Genomic DNA, 23680 nt, shown 5'->3' on the forward strand with positions numbered 1-23680 from the left:
CTGACTGGTTCTATTAGCAACTATTCTGCTCTATTCTATCAACTATTCCATTAGCATCTTTACTCATATTATCATCATCTTAAATTTAAGTCAATTGTAAAGGCAATATGGAACACTGTGCCTCATGATGATGTACCAGAAAAAGACATCCTGTACATTTTAGATGGGGTAGGATAGAAAACACATACAGGGTAATAGTGGAAACTTCTAGGGATGTCCCGATCACATTTTTTTTTTTATCCGATCCGATACCGAGTCCTTTATTTTGAAACCAAGTCCGATACCGAGTCCGATCCGAAAGAAAAAAAAGAATGCATCCAAGTTGTCCCATAAGGTTTGTTTTTTTTATTTAAATAGTATCCAAAAAGCTTATCGGTGGTCCAGCAGCACAAAATGTAAACAAATTCAATATCTTCTTCTTGTCTTCAACAAACAAAATAGGCCTATTATCTTTATACATTGGAAAGCGGAGGCAACAATGAACAACATAGATGAAAAACCTGGCCATTTTTGCTGTTTTGATTCCTCCGATCTTTCATTATGGATACCGATTTTGTAAAAATAACAAGATCCGAGGATCGGATCGGGACATCCCTAGAAACTTCTATTTGTTATACTCGAAAACATTATGGGAAATTGGATGGTTGATATCTAATGTCTATAAGTGAAAGAGCATCCTAGAAAACCAATGTTTAGACATAAATTTGAACAAATCTGAACATTGAACAAACTGTTATCCATCGTGGACAGTCCTGACCACCCTCTTCACCACATTCTGGACAGAGAGCTCTTTCTCCAACAGACTGACACAGCTTCACGGTCACAAGGACGGATACAGGAACTCATTCCTCCCCCAAGCCATAGCGCTATATAATACCTCACCTCTGTGTGACAGAGAGCACTCAGAGCTCTCTACAGTTGCTCCTCTATAGCTTAATACTTACAATTAGTTTGCACTGCTGGTCATAAAGAATTGCATAATTGTTAGCTATTTTGCACATTTTTTACAACCTCTACCTCACTTCTCACTGTGTTGTGTATATAACTAATCTTGTGTTTTTACCTGCCTATCTATCTATGAAAAATAGTGACATAATGGCCCCAATCAAATTTACCTTGATCCAATTAGTATATAATGGTGTACTTTTAATGTTATTTGGATGTCCCAAGAGATGACGCAAACATCTTAAATGATTACTATTGCAGTTTTCCCAGGGTCAAACCAAAGATTGAATAGACTATGAAGGTGAAGGTACGTCTTTGTGCTCTGTCTATAGTGCTGGGAAACATATAGTGTTTCCCAATGCTGTACAACATGCAGTTACTTCACAGCGTGTAGTACTTTTTTTTCATGTTATGTTTTGCAGTTAGTGTCTCAAATAGGATGCAACATGTGCATCAATCACACACTGATTTCAGAACAGAGTTGTCAAGGAAACTTAAACAGGCAGCAAAATATTTTGCCAGATATTTAATACTTTATTGTTTTAGCTTTCCAAGGTCTTCCTACAGCTCTCTGCTGGCCCCTATGTTCAAAGTATTTTGTTTTATTTTTCCCCCTCCCGTCATTTCCCATGCGAGTTGCATTGTCGGACAAGAGCGTCCATCAACACACACACACACACACACACACACACACACACACACACACACACACACAACAAATTGTGTATGCACACTGACATCTTTGAGCAAACTTATTGTCACTTTTCCAGTGTGAACATACTGCTCACTCCAAACTTGCATGGACTTAATATGGAGGAGGGACACACCGCCAGCTTTTCTCTCTGTCTCTCTCCATGGTGCTGAAATATTCAAACACTCTCTGTGTGTGGTTTTCTCCATGCTTCTGAAGCATTCACTCACAGGGTCTATCCCAGTGCCCACTTAGGTGCACATGCACATGCCACCTGGTGAGTAGGCACATGCATCTCTTATGAAAAAGACCAAAGAAGCCAACTTTTTACTGGATTATGAGTGCCAGTGACAGTGACTTGGACAAGTTGATTATGTATGGCATTGATAGCGATACTCTGCATTAATTTGCCCGAGTCGGTTTTGCCTGAACATGCCTACTAACTCACAACAGCTGAACAAAGATTTTCCGACAGTGACTACAAATGACTACATTTTTTTAGTAAATACAGTTGCTTAAAGGGTCAAGGGTCAAGATGCCACATCTGGCTAAATCTGCATGTTGGTCATTTAGCAGTCAATCAGTCCATAACGACACATTCACTCTCCTAGGCATGAGTAAAAAGGGCAGCAGCCAATACACTCAACCCCCACTTGACGCACTTACCCTAGTACTGGTGTGAAGCAGTAGTCAAAGCTATTGGATTCAAAGTGTATCCCATAATTCATCATGGTCTGCTGCACCATTGTCGGTGGTAATGCACCTGTTAACTGGTCCTCCAACTGAAGGGAACATAAATAAGTTAAGGTCATAAAGGTCCTTGACGTGTTGCATTGATGGGAATACAATCGATGCTCTGATGGCTTGCCCAGGGACTCCCAAAAAAAAAAGAAAAAAAACAAAAGCTACTTATACTGCCTCACTATGTTCTCTGTTCTGGGAAGGCAAGAGCAATTACACAGCTATTTGTGTATAAACATTATGAATTATGAAATTTTGGCAGAACCCGTTGCCTTGTTGCTGTTGTATTGCTGTTCTGACTTATTTGTATTTTTGTGGAAATAAAAAAAAGCATCTGAGCTCCAGCAACTGAGCCAAAACTTGGCTGAGCAATAGGGAGACCTCATTAACTAAGTGAGTCCCCGTGCGTCTTTTAAATCCACCACACAATTGCAATCACCCGAAATATGCCACACAAGTCGGCACTTAACTTGCAAATACTGTACTGAAGGTGTGGGGATTGAAACAGCCTCTCTCTGTGGTTTTCAGACATTCATACCCTAGATGTTTTTTGAAAGCAGTCCTGGTTTTTGTGCCTTGTAGTACATTTACTTTTGGTTATTTTATTTGAGTTGCGTATCAAACAGTTTATTTTAAGGGACAATATGCAGCCGCTTTTTCATTTTATATTTAGTCATGTCGAGGCAAATCTAAAAATACAGCAGTGAACATTGTAACCTTATTATCTGGGCAGTGCATCCCATAATCTGGGCTTCAAGAGTTGCCACAGAGCACTTTTCTCCCAGTTGACAGATGACCCTGTGCAACTGTCAAAAGTCACCAACTTTGCTTACAAAACTTGAGTGGCAAGGACGTGGTACCTCTCGTCTGCTCCGTTGTCTTGCTGTCTTCTCCTTGCATCTCTTCCGTGCATTTTTAAATGGGGGGAACAGAGACACGAGGAAAAAAGATGAAAGTAGCAAAGACAAATGAGAGGAGCCCCGTGTGTATTTGCTCGCAAACTCAGTCTCTCTTCGTTGTGCTGAAACATTCAAACCTGGCTTTTGTCTGTTCCTCTGTTTAAATCAACCTCAACTCAAAAGACACACGTGTCAAATTCAGCGCGTATCAAATACTGTGTTTTTGTCTTTCATTTTTTAAATTCCATCATTTAGAATATCACACAGGCAAGGCCAAATCCCTTTCGTTTTCTTTTTTTGTATCATCACTGCTATAAAAATGCATGGTGCGTTCATGTATCCATGTGGTTTCTCTGGCTGAATCACCATCATAAGGTCAGTGAATGCATCAAAATTCAATGACTATTGATTTCCATTTTCAATCCTTAGTGCTGTAACTTCATTGCCTCCTCATATAGAAGACCTGAACACTGAATTGAACATATTCCAAAAAAGAAAAAAAAAAGACAGAGGGACCATTTACATAATGCATTATTTTGCTGATACGTTCTAAATCATTTAGACCACTTTCTACTCTTTAAACTGCAAACACGAGTTTATAAAATTTATAAGTTTCGACTGGCCAGGCTTTGGTTTTTAATAGGTAAGCTGAAAGCAACCCTATTTATCTTGCTAGTGACACCTAAAGTATGCATGCAGTTCGAAGCTAATTGGTAGCTTTAAATCACTGTTTAAGTTCTGTGGCTCCAGTGTTTAATCCATACTTTGAAGAGCCAACATCAAAGTGAACCCATCGAAGTCACCGCCACATCCACTACCCCTACGGTAATTTGCATTTGGGCAACTTTCTCCCTTTCCCTTCTGTGTTAATTTGACATTTTAGTCAGTCTGTCATAATGATTTCCTGATAGAATAGTTGGCTACAAAGATTAGCCTAAAGGGCAAATCTGACAAGCTTTGCTGTCCTCCTAGTGAAAGTGCTGACACTGTGGATAGATCTAGTGTGGGCCCACGGAGCATATGCCGTAGTTTCGCAGACATGACCTCTTTTGCTGATAGATTTCATTGAACACTGTCTGTCTTTAATGGGCAAACAGTAACAAGACATCAGATAGGATTGATTGATGTCAGTGTGTTCGGTGAGGTGGCGGAGAGCTGCAAGTAGCAACTTAAACACGGGTATAGAATGGAAAACTGCATAGTTATTAGCTGATGGAGAGCTGTGGTTGGTTACATGAGATTTATTGCTCAGGAAATTGCTTCGACCTGAATGCTGTAGCTGCGTCTGACTCTCTCAAAATTGAATTTAATAGACAACAAGCTAACGTCCGCTGCACCTAGACAGAGATGGTTAAACAGATTTCTGTGGCATAATGAGCAAAGGACGTGACCTTTTCCTTCCCTGCTTTCTTCAGCAAGTCTGGTAGAGTGTTGTCTGATGTCAGCACATGATTGAAAAGTCTGTCTTCTGCTCTTTCCTATGAGTTAGGTATTAATGCTAGACTTGGGAATATGGCTGTGTACCAAGACCTTGCCTAAAGGTTCAAGCATGATCGTCTAAATCTCCAGACAAGAGCAGCAAATGAAAATGAATGAGTAAAAATGAATATTGCTTTCTGCTCTCTCATCAATTCTTTAACCTCTTGGAGATGGATAGACAGAAAAAGTGTCAGACCCACATGAGACCAGCCTCATCCATCAAATTCATTGAGGGGGGGCAGAAGCCTCCCTGCTACAAGAAGAGCCTCCTGCAGGCAGCAGAATCGTTGGACATGAGGGTGAACCTGTGAAGAAAATTACACTTTCCTCAGGTCGTCCAAACATCCCTAAGGCCTGACATGGTCATATGGTTCGAGGAGGTGAAGAGGATCATCCTGATTGAACTCATGATCCTGTGGAAGAAGGGATGTAAAAGGCCTCCAATTACCAGAACCTAGTCCAGGAATGGTGAGACTAATGGTAGCAGGCCTGGCTATATCCAGATGAGGGTGGCTGCAAGGGTTTCCCGGCACAGTCTGTATGGAAGACGCTCAAAGCTCTGGGAATAGCAGCAAGGGAGAGGACAGCTGCTCAAAGGTTGGGGAAGGCAAAGACTTTCTTAATGGCTCTGGAACAGGCGGAGGGAGTTGAGCTGGATGCAAGAAGAAGATGGGTGGTGCCTGGCCAAGACTGTTGACCCACCAGCTGGAGGATGTTGTGGTTCAATGTGAAAACGTTCTAGGAAAGTTGGACACCACCTGATGAAAGAAAGTGCCTGGAGGTGTTAGCATCATCACTATAAGCTCCAAATCTTTACGTGGACTTACCAGCTTTAAAAGACTGTGGATATAGACATCAGACTATATATGCGCATAAATGAGTAAAAATGAGGCACTAAGGACTTAAATAATGCATTTTTCCTATGAGATTTTTTACAAGCAACACCCACCGTTTTTTGTTTTTTTTTAATATTTATTATAAATACAGGTTAGAGGGCTGCAATGATTCCATGGGTGCCCTGGGAATATCACATATGTGAATGGGAGATGTAATTATTCTAATGCGGGCAGTCAGCATGAGCTTTGCGGTCTGAGTGTGTGTGATGAAATTTAATTTATGAATATGAGAAGCCAGTATGACTGAACTCAACCTCTAATTTCTAATTTGTGATGCAGCTGAAAAAAGTCAGTTATTTGTTAATGCAGAATATGCTACTGCAAAAAGTAAAAAAAATAAAAAAAAATTAAGAGCAAGTCTACAGCCATGCTAGCAGTTTGTGAGGATGTACTTAGATACAATGCTAATGTCAGCATGATAACATGCTAACTATGACAATGCTAAGAGACTTATTCTAAGCAAGTATAATTCTTACCATGTTCATCTTAGTTTAGTAGAACTAAACCAGGTTGAGGATGATAGGAATACAATTATTTTCATGTATTTAGTCGGGAGCGTATCCATGTTTCCAGGGTTCTATGTTTCCCGGGTTCTATGTTCCCCACTTAACCCTGCAAAAAAGGTTCTATGTTCCCCCACTTACACAAAAAAGGTTCTATGTTTCCCAGGTTCTATGTTGCCCACTCAACCAAGTGGGAAACCTAGAACCTTTTTTGTGTAAGCGGGGAACATAAAAGCTTTTTTGCAGGGTTAAGTGGGGAACATAGAACCCTGTAAACATAGGGATGACCCCATTAGTCATAACCCATTCTCAGAACCCATCGGCTGTATTCGGCGTCTGACTTCCGGCAGAAAGCGATACAGCCTCTGGGGGCAGACCCCCGATTTTTTGGCATTCCAGTTTGATTTGGAAGGAGGAGGCGAATTTCCATTTCCGACTTCCGTTTATATATAAGTAAATATGCTGAACCATTGTGATGGATTCAGAGTTTACAGTGATGCCAATTATGTTCCGCCTCGTTAGTTCCCCGCACGGACCGTTTAACCTGGCAACAACTGCAGCCGGCTCAAACGTGATTGGTCAATATCACGCGGACTACAAACAGCCTAGCACCGGAAACCAGGGCTCTTCCGCTCTTCTTCCGGAGGCAAGAATTTCTCAATTATGGGATCAATAAAGGTGTATCTTATCTTATCTTATCTTATCTTAAGATCTCCGGGGTTTGCCTACAGACTCTACATTCACTGAATGTAGAATCTGTATATAGAGACTAGTCATAACCCGAAGTGCACTTTGAAATTTTGACCTGATGGTGGCACCTGATGAAATCTTAAGGGATCATCATCATATAAGGGGGGCATATCTGCACCAAATTTCAGAGTAATCTATTGAAATTTTGTTGCAACATTTCACTTAAAACCTCAAATGTCAACATGTCAACCCCATGGCTGTGCTACAAGATAAGTCGGGAGATTACCAAAGTCATTAGGATGCTGTCGCAGTGCACCATGAATATCTATACAGAATTTCTTCTCAAGTTCATCTAAGAGTTGTTGAGATTTTTCACAAAAAATATCACAGGTGACCAAAGGGAAAAGTCAGGTGGTCACCTCAATCAGTAGGATTGATCCACTAGGAACCATAAATGGCTGTAATACATGTCATAGCAATTCATCCAATAGTTGTTGGGATATTTGATTCTGGAATGAAGTGATGAACAGATCATTTGACTAACCATTATTTCCATCCACTGCGCCATAACCATAGACCAGTGGTTCCCAACTGGTGCAGCCACAGGGCCCAGATTTCTCCTTAGTCATTAGTCCAAGGTCCACACAGTTTAATATTTTCAACTCATATTTTGGCCATGTTGTCAAGCTAGTTTGCTGTCTCTCTCAAGTAGCTGCCTATTAGTCACTCACTCTGAAGCAGGAAATGGAAGTTAAAAACAAAAGCTCTGTGGCGGAAGTCCACTGTACTTCAAAATAAAATGAGTTCTTTTACAAACTTGAATGGAGACCCAACCCACTTTTGGACTGTGACCCGTCAGTTGGGAACCACTACCACAGACTGTATAAAAGAAATGGACATAGCCTCGAGTTCTGAAAAGTGAAGCCAATGCAGAAGTGTGGGGAGCAACTCCATAGTCTATGCAAAAATTACAGTACTTACAATACAGAGTTTCCAATCGCTTGTTTCAAGTCTTGTTCTATACAGCACAATGTTTGTGGCCACCTTGTGATTGACAACTTGCTATCATGGTAACTTGTCAATCAGGATAGATGTGTAACCTCCCCAGCTCTATCCTCTTGTCCTAATATACGGTCAGTTCTCGCTCCCAAAAAACATCATGAGTTGGTTTAAGCAGAAACAATCCGGAGAGCTGTGTGCTGCACTGGCAGTGTTTTCCTGTGCTATCTTTGTTAATTGATTAGTTTAAGTTATCTGGAGACTGCCCCAGTTCTGCAGGTGTAAACAAAGAGTTCCTCAATTAGAATCTGGGTTACACCTGGAGGACAAACACACACCCACAAAACACACATAAGCACACAGCAAACACCACCTAACAAATTGGTTTAGTGGGTGCTGAGCACACATTCCAACAAATGTGTACAGCCGGATGCTGATAAGTCCTTTGAGTTCAAAGTACAGAGACTTCAAATCTGTTCCCCTAATTTGTCGAGTGATGTAACGCATGTGGGGGTTGGACCTTGACAAATTTCATGGTTCTTCAAAATGGCTTCCATCAGCAGTGGTAAATTTTGTGAAATCAAAAAAGATAAGTGTGTTGGGATGTAATTATGAGTGTTTCAGTTCAATCTGCTGATTCCTTTCACTGAGTGAGCCTCTCAGGAAAGAGTTAGGTTAGTGAGGTTTTTATAGCAGCATCAGCATTTTGTTCACGAAAACGCACGTGGTTTTGTTCTTGTCCTCCACAGAGGACATGAAAATTTACTATTTATTTCACTGTAACATAGGAGACAGCTCTCTCGCTGAGGCAGAAAATAACTGACACAGAACCAGGAGGAGAGACTAAAGTATGAGTTGACTTATGAGATGATGAAGACCCATAAGCTCTGCGGAGGTAAGTTTTGTCACATAAAAAAGGAAAGCTCTAAAACTTTCAGGTTAGAAACATTTAGATAGAAATTTATGTTCAGATCTTTCTGGTAAGCTTCATGGTTCAAAACCTAAACTATTAAATCAGCCTTAAAGAAGTGCAATACAAGATAACAAATATATTTTGCATTTTTTAGGTCAGTGTATTAACTTAATGTTTTCTCAAAGTCCTCAATAAATGACCTCCTTATCTTGGTTGATATGTTCAAATGTGTCCATTCTTAATGAATAATAAGGTCAACTTAAAGTTCATGAATCACTTTAAGTGTGTAACATTCATGTTTGGTGTAGGTTTTGTTGTAGTAGTGGTCAGAAAACAGCAGTTGCATGTTTGTTTATTGAACCGTGCATTTCCATAGACAGCCCCACTATAAAACTAGGTATGCAGTTGGTGCTTCCTTAAGTTTTTGTCTGAACCATGGACATGGAAAACATGTCAGCGCTCTAAAAATGAAACCAAAACATCTTGATGACCCCTTGGTGGCTGGTGGCCTGCCCCCTCCATGTTAGCAGACGGGACATGGGCCAAATTAAAAAATAAAAGTACACTTGGAGAAGGCTTATGACCGCGTCCCAAGGGACGTCTTGTGGGGGGTACTGCAGGAATACGGGTTAACGGGGTCGCTGATACGAGCCATCCAGTCCTTGTATAACCAAAGTGAGAGCTGTGTCTGCATACTTGGCACAAAGTCAAACACGTTCTCAGTGGGTGTTGGTCATCGCCAGGGTTGTCCCTTGTCTCCGATTCCGTTTATGATATTCATGGACAGGATCTTGAGGCGCAGCCGGGGTCCGGTTTGCTGACCTCAGAATTGCTTCTCTACCATTTGAGTTACTGCCCCAAGTGAGGGAATTCAGGTATCTCGGGGTCTTTGTCACAAGTGAGATTAGAATGGATCATGAGACGGATCAGTGGTTTAGTGTGGCTTCTGCAGTGATGCCTATGGTTATGAGCTATGGGTAATGACCGAAAGAATGAGATTGTGGATAGAAGCGGCCAAAACAGGTTTCCTCATGGGGTGGCTGGGCTCAGCCTTAGAGTCAGGGTAAGGAGCTCGGACATCTGGAGGGAGCTCGGAGTAGAGCTGCTGCTCCTTTGCATCGAACAGGGTCAGTTGAGGCGGTTTGGGCATCTGATCAGGATGCCTCCTGGGCACCTCTCGTTAGAGGTGTTCCATGTCCAACTGGTAGGAGGCCCTGGAGTAGACCCAGAACACGCTGGAGGGATTATCTCATCTGGCCTGGGAACGCCTCAGGGTCCCCCAGGAGGAGCTGGAAAGCGTTGCTGGGGAGAGGGATGTCTGGGGTGCTTTGCTTGGCCTGCTGCCCCCACAACCCGGCCCTGGATAAGTGGATGAGAATGGATGGATGGATGGATGGTTTCTGTCATTTTAGGTGGTTCTAATCATGCTTCTGTATATTCAGAGCTCATTATTCTGATAAGTTTGGTTGTAATTACTTATTTGATGCTATAAAAAGGGGGTTTCACGTTATGATTGACATCTGGTGTGCTCACAATTCGGTGCTGCTCACGACTGGTCAGACAGTGGGAACTCGATATTGTGGCGATCACTACTGCACAGACGCTGGCTCCAAATGACGTCACCAGCGCAAGACGGCAGCGGCTGTATCCTGGATATTTTGGCTTCATGTTTGTGCAGTGGCTGGAAGTGGAGACGCGTCCATCTTTATATACACCCATTGGTCTGAACCTTCTCCTAAAACTATCAACATTTATTTTGTTGAAGACAGCAAGAGCTCAGTCCCAGCCTGTACTCACTGGTATTTTATGCCTGCTGCAGTGGAACCATAGAGCTGATTCATGTCTCTGCTACAGTGGAGCCATGGACTGTTGTCATTCAGGGCCATGTTCCACCTCATTGACAGGTCTGTGGCTCTCCGACAGACTCCAAGTGTTAGAAAATCTACCTTCGGATGACCCCACCCCCTGCTCATATCCTCTTCCATCATCCCCATTGTGAGCTGCCAGGTCAGCTGTCACCACTGTTTACCGTCCACATCCTGGCCCACCGACTCACCCATCCGTTAGTCCCGCTGGTGACGGACGGGGTAGGTGGGACAGTCAGGCAAGGTCAGAAGTATGGCCTTAACTCTCATTACTCTGGCCTTGCTCCCTGCCATTACTTTAAGCTTTCCTCCCTCTGCTCCTCCCCAATCCATCTGTCACCAGCATTAAGAGCAGTGCAATATATTCCTCACCCTCAGGCATGTTTCATTACAGCATTTAAGCTGCTGCACTCGGACTCAACTGCAGAAAGTTGTTCTGAGAGTTTAAACAGAATTTAAATGTATTTTTTCTCAACCAAATTGTTTCTTTTTTTTAATCAAACAAAGCAATGCTGCATAGGTGTTTATTGAAGGAATAATTACAATCGCAAAACAAAAACTAAGTGCAGGACAGTGCAAATTAAAGTCTGTTAGAGTTATTCTATAAATATGATTTAAAAAATGGTTTGTCAAAACTAATTTCAGTGTTGCTCTGGGCAATTTCTACATTGTTATCAACTAGTCTCAGCTGTCTCTGTATCTATGTGCCTCCACGTCCTCTACTATTAACTTTTCTGTCCATTGCTGTTTATTGCGCTTGTAAAATTTTGAAGCATTAACAATCAGACTCATAAAAACTGTCTGGCTGGAATGTTGGATATATAAGAATGTCAACTCATTCCTGTCAACACTGATTTAATCATTTGGTGTAGACAAATTCATCTGACTCTTAGAAATTAGATGGTCTGCCAAATTCCACTTTAAAAACGAGTGAATTTTGACTGCTTACTCACATTTTGTTTGTATTTGTTTATTAGATGATAACTATTTCAATCTTTTGTGCTTCTATGACTTGGAGAAATATCTGTTCTGTTCCCTGAATTGAAAACTGCAATTCAGTGTTACAACGTGACTCTACAGAAAGATGAAGCCAGACTCCAAAATAGAACAAAGAACAGAGATTATAAAAGATCAATTCCTGCTTCCCTGTACTGGCCGACAGGGGATTTTAAGACTCTCATTATAGGGCTGGTATTCTGGATGAAAGGTGGGCCAGCAGCACTGACATTTGTATGAAGACACTGACAATTAAGTCAAATCTAAAGCCGGGTTTATTGACATATGACAAACTTGCCCACAAAACAGTAAATGTGTCCCAAGCATACAATGTAAAATCTGTCGAAACAGTTTTACTATCAGTCCCTTGATTTGGACTAAGGGACAAAGGTGACTGGTTATTGGGAAAAACCACTCTGAAGAAATATTAACCCATTTAATGCCAAACGTTTCCCAAGGCATAAAGCTATCAAAATCATCTGTCACTGATAACCCTTTCAAATAAAGTTTTTTTTTTTGTTTTTAATTTTCATGGAAAAATAGGGGGAAAAGTGTTTTGTGTGTCTTATGGTCGGTCACAGTTGTGACTGGTGTTGTACATAAGGTGTTGTATCTACCATTTACTGATCAAATGAACATAATCTCCTATGCAGTCATCAAAATACCTATATATCCCAGCTCAGTTATTAAAATATTTAAAGCTCTATCACTTGCAGTCCCCAGCTATCATATTCTAGAGTGACCACTTAACATATCAAAAACCCTTATACATCACCGCTTTGTCAATGGCTGTTTACATTCACATATAACGTGCTAGGAAACCTTCTATGTCTGCTGTTGACATTCCAGGATGCGCTGTTAATACTGTGATATCAACAAAAGAATGTGGTTACGTTTAGAAAAAAACATCTTGGTTTGGCATCCAGGAAGGGAACACTCAGCTCCTGAGTGAAAGTCCGGGGTTTGTTGGAAACAATCCACTAAATATGGACTTTCCTGCTCTTTATATTACGTTGCCACCAGCAGCATTTCAACCTGACCGCGTCCAGCAACGTATCATATCGCCCTGATAGGTGCCGTCCGGCTGACCTCCGGCATATCATAGCGACACCAAAGGTTACATCCACCCTCGTTACATACTGCTGCCAAAGGTGGGTTTTGGCGTCAGGTGTCTGGCGGCGAAATCATTGACAAGGTGGTGGTATTCTACGACTTTGGAATGAAAACTGGCCGGAGAGGGAGGTCATAATCACTGATAAAGTTGTTTCTGTCTCCCCCTCATAGTCTATATCTGACCCATCGCTATCACAATCACTAAGGACAGCATCTTGTTGATTTTGAGGGACAACTGTAAGGTTGTATGTATTGTCTAGGCTGTCACATAGATTTCACATATCCAAACCTTCACACAAAGTCAACCTAAAAAAAGAGTAGAAGGTCAGGTAGAATAAGAACTATGTATGTGTATAAGTACAAGTACATTTAGATGTGTTAATCCACCAGTCACTATTGTTGCCGTCAACATGTTCACTAATTCTGTGACCCCACTGGACAAAGTTGAGTAATTGCAGTGCACATATAAATACTACATACCTTAAATATGATGTGTACCAAAAATTTCTGTCCTATCTTTATGTTAACATACATTACTAACCTTTTGTTTGGGGGCTTTGATGCAGCCATCCTCGTCTCATGGTGCAACCAGGAAGTAAACAGCTCTGGTCATGTGGCAGTTTACACTACACCTGTGACACTGCACATATTTTATTGAGACTCTTTATTATTTTCATATTTGCTGCAAGTGCATTGATACATCATTCGGTAACATTTTTAAAGCCTTATAACTGGAAACTTTTTTGCGGTCACTGTTGTTACTGGTGGGATTAAATGGGTTAAGTTTAGCAGTTGTATCCTACTTTGAAATCTATCACTGTTTAATCTATAATGCTGCATGTGAATATTTCTTTGAATAATTTCTCAAACTAAAGTTTACCCTCATTACCACAGCATGACTCAATCACAAACTTACCATAATTAGGAGGGATTTTATAGAAGTGTTGCATGTGAGTCTTGTTCTTTCTTGGGATCAGTGATCAGAACAGCAAAGGGAAAAAAAAATATCTTAAATGTGATAAATGGAGGTCTTTTGAGCAATTAAAAGGAAAAATAGCCACGAGTTATAGAGTTTATAAACAGGAAATTAGCCACTTCAGCAGAATGTAGTACACCAGTGCTGTTATATTTAAAGAATCAGAGACACAAACAGATTAAACATTTTGTCCACTGAAAATTGCAATTTCACATCTCACATTACCACGCCACCCTTTCATATTGGATGGTTAACCTTTCTGTTACGAATATTCCAAAGAGAGAGGGAAGGTGTAACCAGATAAATTATTATGCAGCTGCAGAAGCACATCCCCTGAGAACCAAAATTTCGCTGCAAACTGAGCTCAGCAATCAACATATCATACCTTCAGTGCCCGCTTATGTAACAGGTACCCTTGACCTGATACAGAAACGACGTACTGTACAGGATTTCAAAAGAGGAAGAGGAGACGGACCTGAGTTACTAATGTTGCAGCAGAGATTATTAGAGCGCTACTGTATCTCTTTCATCTGGTCAGGGTGCACTCTGGTATCTGCTCCAATGCCCCTGGCTCATCAGCAAGACCCCAGACCTCATTTGCTGCTCCTGTCATGACCCTCCCACACACTGACTGCTGTAAAATCTGTGCCTTCAAACTCATTAGATGGACACAGAATGCAATTAGAGCAGCTGATAATTAATGCTGTGACCAAATATGTGCCTGGAAGGGACTTTTTTTTTTTTTTCTTGGATGGCAGACTATGTGGAATTTGATTGGATACAGTGGGTTGTAAAAGGTATGCTTATAGAGAGAAGAGAATATCCCAATTTCAGTGATGCATTTTAGCATTAAAGGGGGATCTATTGTGCTTTTCCCATATTCTCTGTCATAGACATAATATTACAAGAATGGATGTGCATATTAAACAAAGCGCAAGTCTCAAATAATGAAGTAATAATACATAGAAGTGATCTCTGAGAGCAAAAAACTCAGGTTTCGGACCATTCTCATTGCCTTATTTGCATTTTTTTCTACTTTGGCTACAAGCTGATGTCAGATTATAATGGATTTCTATATATGGTCATCCACTCCAGGCACGCCACTACAGTGCTACATGTAGCCACATGCTAACATCAGGAAAACCTCAACTTCATTGCTTATGTTGTAAATTTCGCCCTAACTGTAGATCATATCTCTGCTGGAACATGTCCAGTTGTGTTTGGAACAGGGGTCTCAGGATGGGTGTGGTGTGATATGTTCTGAACTCAAATATTTCAGTTATTTTCAGGAATTATGGAGCAACTTTTTTCTTTTTAATGGCACTTCAAATTTCAGATTTTCAAGACAGAAATGCGGGACTTTAATTCTGGGCTTTTACTATCTCTAAATACTGATACAGTAAAAAACAAACAAAAAAAAAACCCCTTGAGTCTTGTGTCTGTATGTTGTTGGACATGTCCACAACATCAGGAATAATCTTTTTTAATTACATTTTTATCATATAGACATTTCCCTCACAAGTTTGTGGTATTCCCTTCTTAATTTATGAGGGACACTGGTAATTCATTTTACACTTCTTCTGAATACAATTAATCATATTTCCTTGACATTGTATGTATTTTATAACATGTAATATTTTGAAAACCAAAAGTAGTCACACATCCTTCTGCTAACTTTGCTAAGTCTGTCAATAGCTTCCCTCGTCAGCTCAATCTGGGCTGTTTGAAGGCATTACTCAGTGTAACACATATTGATGTCAGTATATGGATACACTACAGTTGTAGCATTAGCTTACCATGACCATGGAGACTGGAGTGACTGCAGGCTTGACTGCAGTTCATTCTGCTACATTACTAACAGTATTGACCAGCTGTAGCTGGGTGGCTTCCTCACTAACACTGCAAACAGATATGGCAAGCATGAGTGACGTGGCAGGATAACATTAGACTTTTAATGAAAAGGGAAAAGTGTTTATTAACTTTCCAATAATGTATTTCATAGTTTGCACCTATAACTGTGAGCACACCACTTGACTGTGCTCCACCGTCTCAGCTGTGATGCACAACTCGGTGCCGGTACTGAGAGTCTAGTAATGATGGGACCGCCCGCATTCCCCATCATGCCTGTCTAGTGCTAATCTAGAGTTTATTTAGTAGTTTAAAGTATTCTGTTTGGCCTATATGCTCCAGAATGCAAATGTGACTTTCGTATTGATACAAAGTCACATTGTATATAATGTGTCTGTTCAGAACATGGTGGCTTATGTGGGTAATTGTCATTTTGTGCTGGTTTATAGTTTCAGACATTAGTGAAGTGGCTGTTACATTTCTTGAGTTAAGGATATATGTCACATTGGCATATAAAAACACTATCTATTACATCAGGTGTAGTGATGGGCAAAGCAGTTCTTTAGTTGTTACTGAATCACTAGAATCAGTTCATTAAAAAGATTCATTCACCGAATCGTTCAGTGCTTGGCGGGAGGTGCGTCTGCCCTGCACTGGTGAGTCTCATTACTGGCCAGCATAACGTTTTAAGTTTATTTATCTGGAAACTAAGTCTGTTAAAACAATGGGGAGGTGTGTGATTGTGTTTATGTGGCTCAGAAGAGATGATTTAAATCACTCAGGGATTGGGGTTACGTCATTCACCGAGTGATTCGTTCACCGAGTGATTTGTTCACCAAGTGATTCGTCACGCTGTAGGCAGTCCCTCCCTGCACCCTGGCTGCCTCGCGACTCGCGAGTGATTCATCGTTCGCACGGACCGAATCAGCAGTTCCACTCCTGGCCTGCACGCTCGCTGCTGTGCTCAACTGAATTTGGAAATGAACGAATCAGTTCCGGAAGTGATTCAGTTCAGTACGTTCACTCAACAGATTTGTTATTTTTAATGATTCGTTCGCAAACGACACAACACTAATCAGGTATCAAAAGAAAGGTCTGTATAGATGAGTGATAAAATCAATGGGCAACAATATCGTCTCTGAAGTATAGTCATCTGAAGAACCACATGAGATCCTCTGGCAGGCTGGTTCTGGCACATGGGCCACACATTCAACACCCCTGGTTTAGAAGCTTTTCTTGGTGAATTTAAATGGGAGAAAGTGCTGCTTGTATAGCAGCAGTCATTCCACGGCTGCATGTAGCTACATTAAGGTCAAGAAAACATGTAATCTTGGTTGCTGATGTTGTTAATTTCTCCCTGATTTCGGATCGTATTCCTCCTGGAGCATGTCTGGTTGTGTTTAGAAGCTTCTTTTGGTGATTTTTAATGGGAGAAAGTGCTGCTCTACACCGTCATTACCTGGCTGCAAGTACACTGCTGAATGCAGCGGCATGCCAATGTCAGTAAAACATGTAATCTTGGTTCTCCTCAATTTTGGATCATATTCCTGCTGGATCGTGACCAGTTGTGTAAGAAGCTGTTACTGGTGATTGTCATGTTAAGGATGAGTTCGCCCAATCTGTTCACAAATGCACTCCAAAGCATAATTGTGATGATTTAAGGATGTCAAGACACTGCTTTCTGACTCCCAATACTAATGGAGCATGTTTTGTTTGTTTCTGGATAATAATATTGGCAGTTTAATTAGTGCATAATCACGAGTTTATTTTCCCTTCTTTTCTATTTGATTCCGAGCTAATGATTGAGTAATAAGTTATAGGTTGGCCAGAGGCTGAATGCTCATCCTCCTTCTCATGAGCTTATTTGACAGACAGAACAAACAGGGCAACATCTGCATTACAAATGTGTGCTCTCAGATACAGAGAGCAGTCACACTTAAGATGCAAAACATACAAGGTTGCTACAAACCTGTTTAAGAGTCGAGTACAAACTCTGACGAGAAAATCTGATTTAATTAATAAACAGTAGAACAAACAAATCTGTATAAATGAATAAAAATTACCAGAACAGTGAAGCCTTTGTCCAGTATCACAGGAAGTTACTTATTCATATCCTGTGCTTATTAAAAGCAAGGGTTTGCATAATAATCTTAATTCCCAAATTTCATTGAAGTCTGATGGATTTTTTTTTAGACAAATAAGAACAACAATATGCAAAATTTACACTCCTTTAATGTTTTCATGAGCACAATTTGCATACAAACCCCAAAATATCACATTTGATGAACATGTTCATAGTGGTTTGCTTGAGCACTGCATAATGCCTCGCTCTCTCTGAACTCAGGTTGAGAGCCTGCAAAATAGGCTGTAACTACAGAATATGAGAAAGACTATGCTTTAGGTTAGCTCAGTTTCTATACATTTTTATTTATATTGTATTTTTATTTAGTGCACATGTTCAATAAACTCAAGCCTAGTTCTGCACGGAAATATCTGCACGCTGACCACATTTAAAACGAAGCACTGGCCTAAGATCTGTAACAAGTGAGACCACGTCAAGCTATGATCAGGTGGCTGCAAATAGCAGGCACTAAATTAATTAACAAGATGACTGTGGCGCAGTCATCTTGCGATAGTAATAAACACCCCGATAGGGGGGGGACTGCACAATCCAACACCAGGAAAATGAAGTAATATTCCACAATCAACGCAGGATGCTACAACATTAACCGTGCCATACATTAGCTCTTAAAGGGAGAGTTCAGCTCAAAATCAAAAATACATATTATTCCTCTTACTTATAGAGCTATTTATCAAAGTCTTTTAGATATCGGTCATATAGATGTCTGCCTCCCCTCAAATATAATGGAACTAGATGGCACTGAGCTTGTGGTGCTCAAAGCACCAAAAAATACATTTAAAAAATGTAACAGTAATGTCTATTTCCAGAAATCATAACTGCTTACTTAAAGGATAACTTAGGCATTTTTCAACCATGACCACATCTCCCTATGTAAATTGGTCAAAGAGACTGATGTGAACAGTGAACAGTTTTTGAAATTGGTCCAGTACTGAGCGAGCGGGCAGCGGCCGGCAGCTGCAGAACGAGCTGCAACAGAGGCAAATGGGGCAAATAAACATCTTCACTGTATGTCCATTAAAAGTGGTTATTTTTGACACAGAGCGGCTAAGATTGTTATTTAAATAACTACTTTTAATGGTTGCCGCCGGCTCCCTCAATACTGGACCAATTTCAAAAACCGTTGTTCACATCAGTCTCTTATGACACAGGAAGATAGGGTCCAGGTTGAAAAATGCAGAGGTTATCCTTTAAGATAATCCACAGACCTTATTTTGAACAGTTTCACATTGGAACTATTTTCTTACTTCATCGGCCAATTGTATCACCACGCAGATCATGGATGAGAGGCTCATGCATGTGACAGCGCAAGATGTAAGCTAGCAGTAGACGCACACTTCCTTGTGTGCAGTGATACGTTGGCAGGTGTAGCTCAGCAAAAATAAAATAGTTCCTGCATGACACTGCCCACAACCAAGTGGCAACCTCCGCTGTTGCAAAAGGAAGCCAAAGTGAAATTGACCATAAATTGCAGTTCCTTGAATGGCCACTTGGGTCTGGCCCCAGAAGTGAGTCAATCCTTATAGACATGCATTTTAAAATGCCTACATTTACAGCACAGATAAACATGTTAACAGCCTGGCCAAAAATGACAACTGTACCGGGGGTAGGGCTGCAACTAACGATTATTTTCATTGTCGACTAATCTGTCGATTATTTCTTCCATTAGTCGACTAATCATTTTAGCGAAAAATGTGTTAAAATTTTGAAAAATGTCCATCTGTCTCTCCCAAACCCCAAAATTATGTCATCTAATGTCTTGTTTCGTACTCACGCCAAAGGGTTTTAGTTCACCGTCATGGGAGAGTGTGTAAAGCTGCCAATATGTGAATGTAAGAAGCCGCAACAAGAGTATTTTGGGGTACTTTAATAGTACTATTCTATGAAAAATGACTCAAACCGATTAGTCAAATACTAAAAAAGTCACCGATTATTTTAATAATCGATTAGTCATCGATTAGTCGATTTATCGTTGCAGCCCTACAACCAAATGGTAACCTCCCACATTCAAATATGAAGCCAACATGAAATTGCCGAAAAATGCAGTTCCTTGAATGGCCACTTGAGGCTGGCTCCAGAAGTGAATCAATCCTTATACAATTATAGCCGAGATAAATATGTTAACAGCCTGGCCAAAAATGGTTTTGGTTACAATGGCTAATTTCCCCCTTCATGACAACTGTACCGGGGGTGAACTTTTGTCGTACTCACCTGTTTAAAATTCATTAAGGCTTGGAGGTATGCATGTTTAAGGGTGTGGCTGCTGTTCTGTCTCAAAAAACAAAACAAAGTGGTTATAGTCAAAATGCCAGACTTGAGGCTTCAAAACAGCAGTCCATAAACCAGTGGGTGACGTCACTTCAGCTACGTCCATTATTTTGTACAGTCTGTGCTCACAGCAAGGTCTGCAGATTATCTTGAGTAACCGGGTTATGATTCCTGGAAAGAGGCATTGCTGTTGAGTTTTTCACAGTATTTTTTTTTGGTGCTTTGAACACCACAAACCGAGCGCCATCTAATTCTAGTTCCATTATATGCAAGGGAAGGCAGACATCTCTATGGCCGACATCTCCAACACTCAGCATCTCACACTAAAACAATCTAGATGTAAAAATAGCCCTACTGTTAAGAGGAAAAACATGTATTTTTGATTTTGGGGTCAACTGTCCTTTAACAGTACTGCCTCAGTGACTATAACACCATCAGGCTTACTGGAAAGAAGCCACAGGCATGTAGAGGAGACCAGCCAGCAGCCCTGAAAACATCTATCCAGCTGGATTATCTCATATGGATTATGTATAAATCAAACACTTGGTGTGCTGCTGGCCACAGTTGCTCAGCGTTAGCTCCCAATATCTTGGGTGCATTTATATGAACTTAAATGAGAGGGACAACAAACACAAAAAAAACTTAATAAGATACAGTGCATGCCAAATTTTCAGAGCACCACACAGCTTGATATGATTTTTGTTCTTCATTGCCAGTAAGCTAGGCAGACACAAGTTTAGCCAATTACTCTGGGCACACTGTGACAGAACAACAGCAGGAATGACAACACGTACAGGATTAAAAGAAACACTTTTAATATGGTTACTCTATAGACACGTACAGGCTTTCCCACATATGCACCGCTGTTTGTTTTAATATTGGTTAATGAAAAGAGGCAGTGGGAAGGAACCCTGGCACAGGCAGTCAATATTTATTCTGAGCACTGTGCATTTACAAATTTAATTTTACCTTCCATTTTATATTCCATGGAAAGGCCAAATATCATCAACAAGGGCGAGTTACACCACGCAGCACTAGCATCCTCACCTTAACCCTTTCAGCAGCACCTTATAAAACTGCTGTATTATGAGCACTTCATTGCCATGCTGATTTGGCCTAAAAGATACAAATTACAAGGTCACACTGTTATAGCCAAATGATATAAAGACTAAAGTCAGTTTTTAACAGCATGATGCTAGAAATTTACTGGGAAATTATACCGTACGTTGGCTTTGAGATGCAATTTCCAAAATTACAGCAACATGCCTGGCTGAGAAAAAAGTAGTAGCAATCCTTTTAAAATATCTGTCTTCATAGTGGGAAGCCAGTGAGGGATTATGTCAAAGCACTGCAGAGGGGGGGGGGTGAGAAATGGGACTGCTGAATGGACTGAAATAGCAGCTGCTGAATTAATTTGTAGTGTAGGAGACAATTGATCGTCTTCACACTATATACATTCACTCATTCATTCAGCCTTTGTTTGGTAACACTTTACTTGAATGTATCTATATAAGAGTGACATGACATTGACATAACTATGACATGACACAGTCATGAACCTGTCATGAACATTATGTACATGTCATAAACATTTATGACCGCTGTCAATGAGTGTCATTCAGTTTTTGTAATGACAAGTTGACATTGTTTGGGTTGTCTTGATTATGACAACTTGACATTAATCAAAGTGACATTACCAGAAGATGTCTTTGTCATGAAAAGTTGACATTAAATTTGTTTGGGATGTCCTTATTATGACAACTTGACATTAACCAGGATGACATTACCAGAAGATGTCTTTATGTTAATGTCAAGTTGTCATAATAAGGACATCCCAAACAAATTTAATGTCAACTTGTCATGACAAAGACAACTTCTGGTAATGTCACTTTAATTAATGTCAAGTTGTCATAATCAAGACAACCCAAACAATGTCAACTTGTCATTACAAAAAGCGACTGACACTTAATGACAGCAGTCATAAACGTTTATGACATGTACATAATGTTTATGACAGTGTCATGGCATAGTTATGACAGTGTCATGTCACCCTTATGTAGATCCCTTCAAGTAAAGTGTTACCCTTTACTTTAACTCAGAAATACACTGAGGTAGAGACCTCATTTACAATATAGTCGAGTGAAAAACAAAATTAAACGATGATCACGAGCATCAAGGACACAATTAAGAACCTTGGATAAAAATAACGATAAGTAAGAATGATAAAAAGTCAGTTTAGTCAAAAAATAAAACCTTAAAAATACTTAAGGCAGTGTGTAGGATTTAGTGGCATTTAGAGGTGAGGACGCCAGACTGCAACCAGCTGAAACTCCTGGTTAGAATCCTTTCAGTGTTTATTGTTCAGGAGGTTGTTACTGGGAGCTGAAATTATCCACAGAGGTCTCTTTCTCTTCGAAACAAACAGATCCTGTGATTTCAACCAGTAAAAACACAAATGAAGCAGTTTTACCTTTAAAAAAAAATCAGTGTTTTTCTGACACTGCTCGTTGCCGAGGGGCTGCTAACTACAGTGGTTGATGTGAAAACTGTAAAATACGAAAACAAGAATAGCCCAATTTAGAGCCAATGATTGGTTTGTCACTTCCAGGCTACTTTAGAACTATGGTGGTGCAACATGGCCCACTCCAAGGAAGAGGATGCACTCCCTGTGTAATTATAAACCACTCAGTCTAAGGCAGTGGTTCCCAACTGGTCCAGCCATGGGGTCCAGATTTCTCATTAGTCATCGGTTCGAGGTCCCTCAGTTTAACACATTCAGCGTCATACTTATGCTTGGCCATGTCGTTGAGCTAGTTTTCTGCCTCTGTGGAGTAGCTGTCTGTCAGTCACTCACTCTACAGCAGGACATGGCACTTCATGATAAAAGCTTTGTGTAGGAAATTCACTGTAATTAAAAATAAAGTGTTTTTTTTTATTTATTTTTTTTTATTTAATTTTATTTTTTTTTTACAAACTTGACACGTTTGCGAGTCACTTGCTATCCATTCAGAATGGGCCCCGAACCCACCAGTTGGGAACCACTGGTCTAAGGTAATGATTCTTATTTTCAGATGATTATACACTAAAGAAAATACACTTATTGTATCATATTCTATTTCTGTCAATACATCCCCTTAAATCCTCCACACTAGACCTTTAAAGCAGTTCAGATTTAAGCAAATGAAATAGCTGAAACAAGAACAGCTGGACATGGTAAAGGATGGAATTAAAAATTTAAATTGCCCTAAGGATAAAAAATTAGGTAAGCCTTGGATTGTTCTGCATGTAATTTCAGGTTGCAGGTGCACAGTGAAGAAAAACTGGATTTTCCAAGCACAGTAAAAAAAAAACAGCCGGCAGCTGCTAATGAATAAAAACAAATACAAAATCAAAACAGAAAAAGAAACAGAAGGAAAAATAAATAAATTTAACTATAGTACAAAAAAACGACAGAATCACTCAACATCAAACAAAAGAAAACAGTTATACAAGATGGTTCCAACATCATTTTGGACAGCTTCTGGAGTTTATAACTAAGATGTTTTATCCTCTAAGTCTGTCTCCTAACAGCAGCAGCAGCAGCAGCAGTTAGTTACAATGATGCTGCTGTGTATATCCATGCCCATGAAATTGCAATCTGCAGTTAAGCCTTCTTGAGGTGTATCGTGTGTAATTCCCTGAAAAATCACCGAAGCAAGGTGCCTGCCCACTTGATAAC

Source organism: Epinephelus moara, chromosome 9, assembly GCF_006386435.1.
Source record: "Epinephelus moara isolate mb chromosome 9, YSFRI_EMoa_1.0, whole genome shotgun sequence".
NCBI classification, from domain to species: Eukaryota; Metazoa; Chordata; class Actinopteri; order Perciformes; family Serranidae; genus Epinephelus; species Epinephelus moara.